Below are 6,043 nucleotides of genomic sequence, written 5' to 3' on the forward strand. Positions count from 1 at the left end.
ACAAACTGCATGGTACTGGTACAGTGACAGTTAGATCAATGGAATAGAACTGAAGACCCAGAAGTGAACCCACACACCTATGGTCACTTGATCTTTGACAAAGGTGCTAAAACCATCCAGTGACAAAAAAGACAGCATTTTCAACAAATGGTGCTGTCTCAACTGGCAGTTAGCATGTAGAAGAATGTGAATTGACCCATTCTTATCTCCTTGTACAAAGCTTAAGTCTAACTGGTTCAAGGAACTTCAGATAAAACCAGAGACACTGAAACTTATAGAGGAGAAAGTGGGGCTCGGGGAAAATTCCTGGCCAGAACACCAATGGCTTGTACAGTAAGATCAAGAATCAAAAAATGGGACCTCATAAAATTCCAAAATTTCTGTAAGGCAAAGGACACTGTCAGTAAGAAAAAAAGGCAACCAGCAGATTAGGAAAAGCTCTTTACCAGTCCATGGCTTTAAAGCATTTATTGTCATGGAGGAGAGTTGTAATGAGTGAAACTGTACCCTCTTTCTCAGGCCGGGCCTGAGGCTAAATACCTTTTGCAGTGAGGAGTGTCTGGGAAGGAGAGCTTAATTGGCTATGCTCTTCAGGCCTTTAGGTGCCTCATTAAAATGGACTTCTGCCTTGAGGAGAGGCCTCCTAGGTGTCTAGGTTCCTGGTGTCTAGGAGCGTGGCAAAGCACCTACTGTTCCTTGCAGAGTTATCTGTTGCGTCTCTGGGGTTTTTAACCTTGCTCAACCAGAAACTAGGCTGCCTTTCATGGTCCCACATTAGTTGATTCTGTTGTTCTTCGTGTGAAGTTCCTATCCCCTTAGGCACTACCAACCTTCTTATTCTTCCATAAGAGTCTCCAAGTTCCATCTAATGTTTAGCTGTGGGTGTCTTCATCTATCTAAGTTGTTGCTGGGTGGATTGTCTCATAGGACAGTATGTGCTAGTATGTGTCTGCAAGCATAACAGAGTATCTTTAATAGTGTCAGGGACTGTTGCTTGTCCATGGGATGGGTCTCAAGTTTGGTGGGGTTTTGGTTGGCCATTCCCTCAGTCTCTACTCTATCCCCTATTCCTGCATTTCTTTAGACAGGAAAAGTTTTGGGTTAAAAGTTTTGTGGGTGGGTTGATGTCACTATTGCTCCACTGGGGTTCTTGCCTAGCCAGAAGAGGAAGCCTCCCCAGGCTCCATATCGCCAATGCTGTGAGTCACAGCTAAGCACACCCACATTGATACTTGTGTGAATCTCCTATCCTATGTCTCCATCTCTTCCTGAAGTTGCCCCCTCCTTACCATCCCTGTCAGTTGCAGATTTCTATTCATTATCATGGACCCCGCTCCTCCCCACACCAGACACTGAACCTACCTCTCCATCCCTATCTCCTTTCTCATCCTGTTACCTCCCTCCATCTGCATTCCATGACCATTCAATAGAATCAAATATCCTTTCTTCTGCCCTCCTTCCTGTTCAGCCTTCTTGGGTCTGTGGAGTGTAGCATGGGCACCCTGTATTTTATGGAATGCATCCTGAGAGGGGAGAGGTCATGCTTAGGTGCAATTTTTTTTTTTTTTTTTTAGTAATTCTATTTAGCATCATTCTTTTTCCAATATTTTTATTAGGTATTTACTTCATTTACATTTCAAATGCTATCCCGAAAGTCCCCCATACCCCCCCCCCCCACTGTTCCCCTACCCACCCACTCCCATTTCTTGGCCCTGGTGTTTCCCCTGTACTGGGATGTATAAAGTTTGCAACATCAAAGGGTCTGTCTTCCCAATGATGGCCGACTAGGCCATCTTCTGCTACAAATACAGCTACAGACACAAGCTCTGGGGGTACTGGTTAGTTCATATTGTTGTTCCACCTATAGGGTTGCAGACCCCTTCAGCTTCTTGGGTACTTTCTCTAGCTCCTCCATTGGGGGCCCTGTGTTCCATCCAATACCTGAGTGTGAGCATCCACTTCTGTGTTTGCCAGGCACTGGCATCCCCTCACAAGAGACAGCTATATCAGGGTCCTTTCAGCAAAATCTTGCTGGCATATGCAATAGTGTCTGCGTTTGCTGGCTGATTATGGGATGGACTTCTGGGTGGGGCAGTCTCTGGATGGTCCATCCTTTTGTCTCAACTCCAAACTTTGTCTCTGTAACTCCTTCCATGGGTGTTTTGTTCCCAATTCTAAGGAGCAAAGTGTCCACACTTTGCTCTTCCTTCTTCTTGAGTTTCATGTGTTCTGCAAATTGTAACTTGGGGATTCTTAGTTTCTGGGCTAATATCCACTTATCAGTGAGTGCATATCATGTGAGTTCTTTTGTGATTGGGTTACCTCACACAGGATGATACCCTCCAGATCTATCCATTTTCATAAATTCATTGTTTTTAATAGCTGAGTAAGTACTCCATTGTGTAAATGCATCACATTTTCTGTATCTATTCCTCTGTTGAGAGACATCTGGATACTATCAGCTTTCTGGCTATTATAAATAAAGCTACTATGAACATAGTGGAGCATGTGTTCTTATTGCCAGTTGGAACATCTTCTGGATATATGCACAGGAGAGATATTGCTGGATCCTCCGGTAGAACTATGTCCAATATTCTGAGGAACTGCCAGATTGATTTCCAGAGTGGTTGTACCAACTAGCAGTCCCACCAGCAATGGAAGAGTGTTCCTCTTTCACCACATCCTTGCCAGCATCTGCTGTTACCTGAATTTTTGATCTTAGCCATTCTGACTGGTGTGAGGTGGAATCTCAGGGTTGTTTTGATCTGCCTTTTCATGATGATTAAGGATCTTGAACATTTTTTCAGGTGCTTCTCAGCCATTCGGTATTCCTCAGTTGAGAATTCTTTGTTTAGCTCTGTGCCCCATTTTTTAATGGGGTTATTTGGTTTTCTGGAGTCCTTCTTCTTGAGTTCTTTATATATATTGGATATTAGTCCCCTATCTGATTTAGGATTGGTAAAGATCCTTTCCCAATCTGTTGGTGGCCTTTTCGTCTTATTGACAGCGTCTTTTGCCTTACAGAAGCTTTGTAATTTTATGAGGTCCCATTTGTCGATTCTTGATCTTATAGCACAAGCCATTGTTATATTCAGGAATTTTTTCCCCTGTGCCCATATCTTCAAGGCTTTTCCCTACTTTCTCCTCTATAAGTTTCAGTGTCTCTGGTTATATGTGGAGTTCCTTGACCCACTTAGACTTGACCTTAGTACAAGGAGGTAAGAATGGATCAATTCCCATTCTTCTCCATGATAACCAACAGTTGTGCCAGCACCATTTGTTGAAAATACTGTCTTTTTTCCACTGGATGGTTTTAGCTCCCTTGTCAAAGACCAAGTGACCATAGGTGTGTGGGTTCATTTCTGGGTCTTCAATTCTGTCGCTATACCAGTACCATGCTGTTTTTGTGGATTTTTTGAAAATTTTTTTGTCTCTGTAAGGTTTTAATGCTCAGTTTTCACAAACACAAGTTTCTACCCAATTTTACAACATACAGTAAAATGTTCTAGTCTTTAGAATGTGCATCATTCCACTCTTCCTCAGATTCTTTTCCAATCTCTTAAAGTCACCACAAGTTTTTACCTAAGTAAGACTCTACTGTATTTACATTTGAATTGCCTGTCTTAAGAACAAACAGAAATCCATGATAGTTTGGTTGTATAAAATGAAAAGCTCTATAAAAATACTTTTCACTGGAAAAATAAATAGAACAGACAATGGATCTACCAAAGTTCATATTTGCTTTGGTAGATGTCAGTGTGGGACAGTTGATGACAGCACATTTTGCCCTTATTCACCCAGAGCTGACCAGCTTCCAAGTTAACTGTTAAATTATTTTACTGAGATTTTATCATCATGGTATCTGCCTTATTCCAGATCATCGTCAGCCAAGCTCTAAGCACTTACAATTCTCTGACTAATGGGTGGAAGCTTGGTCAGGAGCATCTGGAACACTGGTGGTGGAAGAGTCTGCTGTAACACTTGCAGCAGCTGCTGAGGCTGTCCACAGAAAGCAATGGCATTTGTCAGGTGGTCCACACCCTCCTCATAGTCACCTTCATAACTCTTCATAACTCTTCACCAAGCTGGATCTCTTCAAGGAAGAATTTCTGAACTGCTTCAGCATCTTTTAAATCAGGTAACTTGGAAAGCCCAGCTCTCTCCTTAGCAAGCTTCTGTTTCTTTCTTTGTTCTCGAAGCCTGTTCTTGAAGTTGGGGTCACTCTGCCTTTTGCGGTCGAAGTAGATGCAGTACCCGATGAAGAGGGCACCACACACGCCCGCTGCGATGGCGTTGTTCCAGCCCACCATCTTCCCTCCACTGGGGCATACGCTGGCCCTGGCAGCCCACCTGACAGTGGTTAGCTCCAACTGATCAGAGAAAGCCAACTGCTCGCAGCCACCTGCTTGCAGTCCAGACAGAAAAGGCCTACCATGCAGGTTTTTTTTTTTTTTTTTATCACAATTGCTCTGTAGTACAGTTTTAGGTCAGGCATGGTGATTCCACCAGATCTTCTTTTATCATTGAGAAGAGATTTTGGTATCCTAGGTTTTTATTCCAGATGAATTTGCAAATTGCCCTTTCTAACTCTTTCACTTCCTTAGTTAGAGTCACACCAAGGTATTTTATATTATTTGTGACTATTGTGAAGGATGTTGTTTCCCTGATTTCTTTCTCAGCCTGTTTATCCTTTGTGTAGAGAAAGGCCACTGATTTGTTTGAGTTAATTTTATATCCAGCTACTGAGCTGAAGCTGTTTATCAGGTTTAGAAGTTCTCTGGTGGAGTTTTTAGGGTCACTTATATATACTATCATATCATCTGCAAATAGTGATATTTTGACTTCATCCTTTCCAATTTGTATCCCCTTGACCTCCTTTTGTTGTCGAATTGCTCTGGCTAGGACTTCAAGTATTATATTGAATAGGTGGGGAGAAAGTGGGCAACCTTGTCAAGTCCCTGATTTTAGTGGGATTACTTCCAGCTTCTCTCCATTTATTTTGATGTTGGCTACTGGTTTGCTGTAGATTGATTTTATTATGTTTAGGTATGGGCCTTGAGTTCCTGATCTTTCCAAGACTTTTATCATGAATGGGTGTTGGATTTTGTCAAATGCTTTCTCTGCATCTAATGAGATGATCATGTGGTTTTTGTCTTTGAGTTTGTTTATATAGTGGATTACATTGATGGATTTCCATATATTAAACCATCCCTGCATCCCTGGAATGAAGCCTACTTGGTCATGATGGATGATCATTTTAATGTGTTCTAGGATTCGCTTTGAGAGGATTTTATTGAGTATATTTGCATCGATATTCATAAGGGAAATTGGTCTGAAGTTCTCTATCTTTGTTGGGTCTTTATGTGGTTTAGGTATCAAAGTAATTGTGGCTTCATAGAATGAGTTGGGTAGAGTACCTTTTGTTGCTATTTTGTGGAATAGGTTGAGAAGAACTGGAATAGGTCTTCTTTGAAGGTCTGATAGAACTCTGCACTAAACTCATCTGGTCCCGGGCTTTTTTTTTGGTTGGGAGTCTATTAATGACTGCTTCTATTTCTTTAGGGGATATGGGACTGTTTAGGTCATTAATCTGATCCTGATTTAACTTTGCTACCTGGTATCTGTCTAGAAATTTGTCCATTTCATCCAGGTTTTCCAGTTTTGTTGAGTATAGTCTTTTGTAGAAGGATCTGATGGTATTTTGGATTTCCTCAGAATGTGTTGTTATGTCTCCCTTTTCATTTCTGATTCTGTTAATTAGGATGCTGTCCCTGTGCCCTCTAGTGAGTCTGGCTAAGGGTTTATCTATCTTGTTGATTTTCTCAGAGAACCAGCTCCTCGTTTGGTTGATTCTTTGAATAGTTCTTCTTGTTTCCACTTGGTTGATTTAGCCCTGAGTTTGATCATTTCCTGCCCTCTACCCCTCTTGTGTGAACTTGCTTCCTTTTGTTCTAGAGCTTTTAGGTGTGCTGTCAAGCTGCTAGTGTATGCTCGCTCTAGTTTCTTTTTGGAGGCACTCAAAGCTATGAGTTTTCCTCTCAGG

The 6,043-nt window shown here is 41.8% G+C and overlaps 1 pseudogene; it reads right to left on the reverse strand.

The window, feature by feature from the left end:
• Nucleotides 1-3,867: 3,867 nt before the first annotated feature.
• LOC110299540 (mitochondrial import receptor subunit TOM20 homolog pseudogene) lies at nt 3,868-4,310 on the reverse strand (annotated as a pseudogene).
• Nucleotides 4,311-6,043: the final 1,733 nt, after the last annotated feature.

Source organism: Mus caroli, unplaced genomic scaffold (genome assembly GCF_978045245.1).
Source record: "Mus caroli unplaced genomic scaffold, Mus_caroli_1 scaffold_10, whole genome shotgun sequence".
NCBI classification, from domain to species: domain Eukaryota; kingdom Metazoa; phylum Chordata; class Mammalia; order Rodentia; family Muridae; genus Mus; species Mus caroli.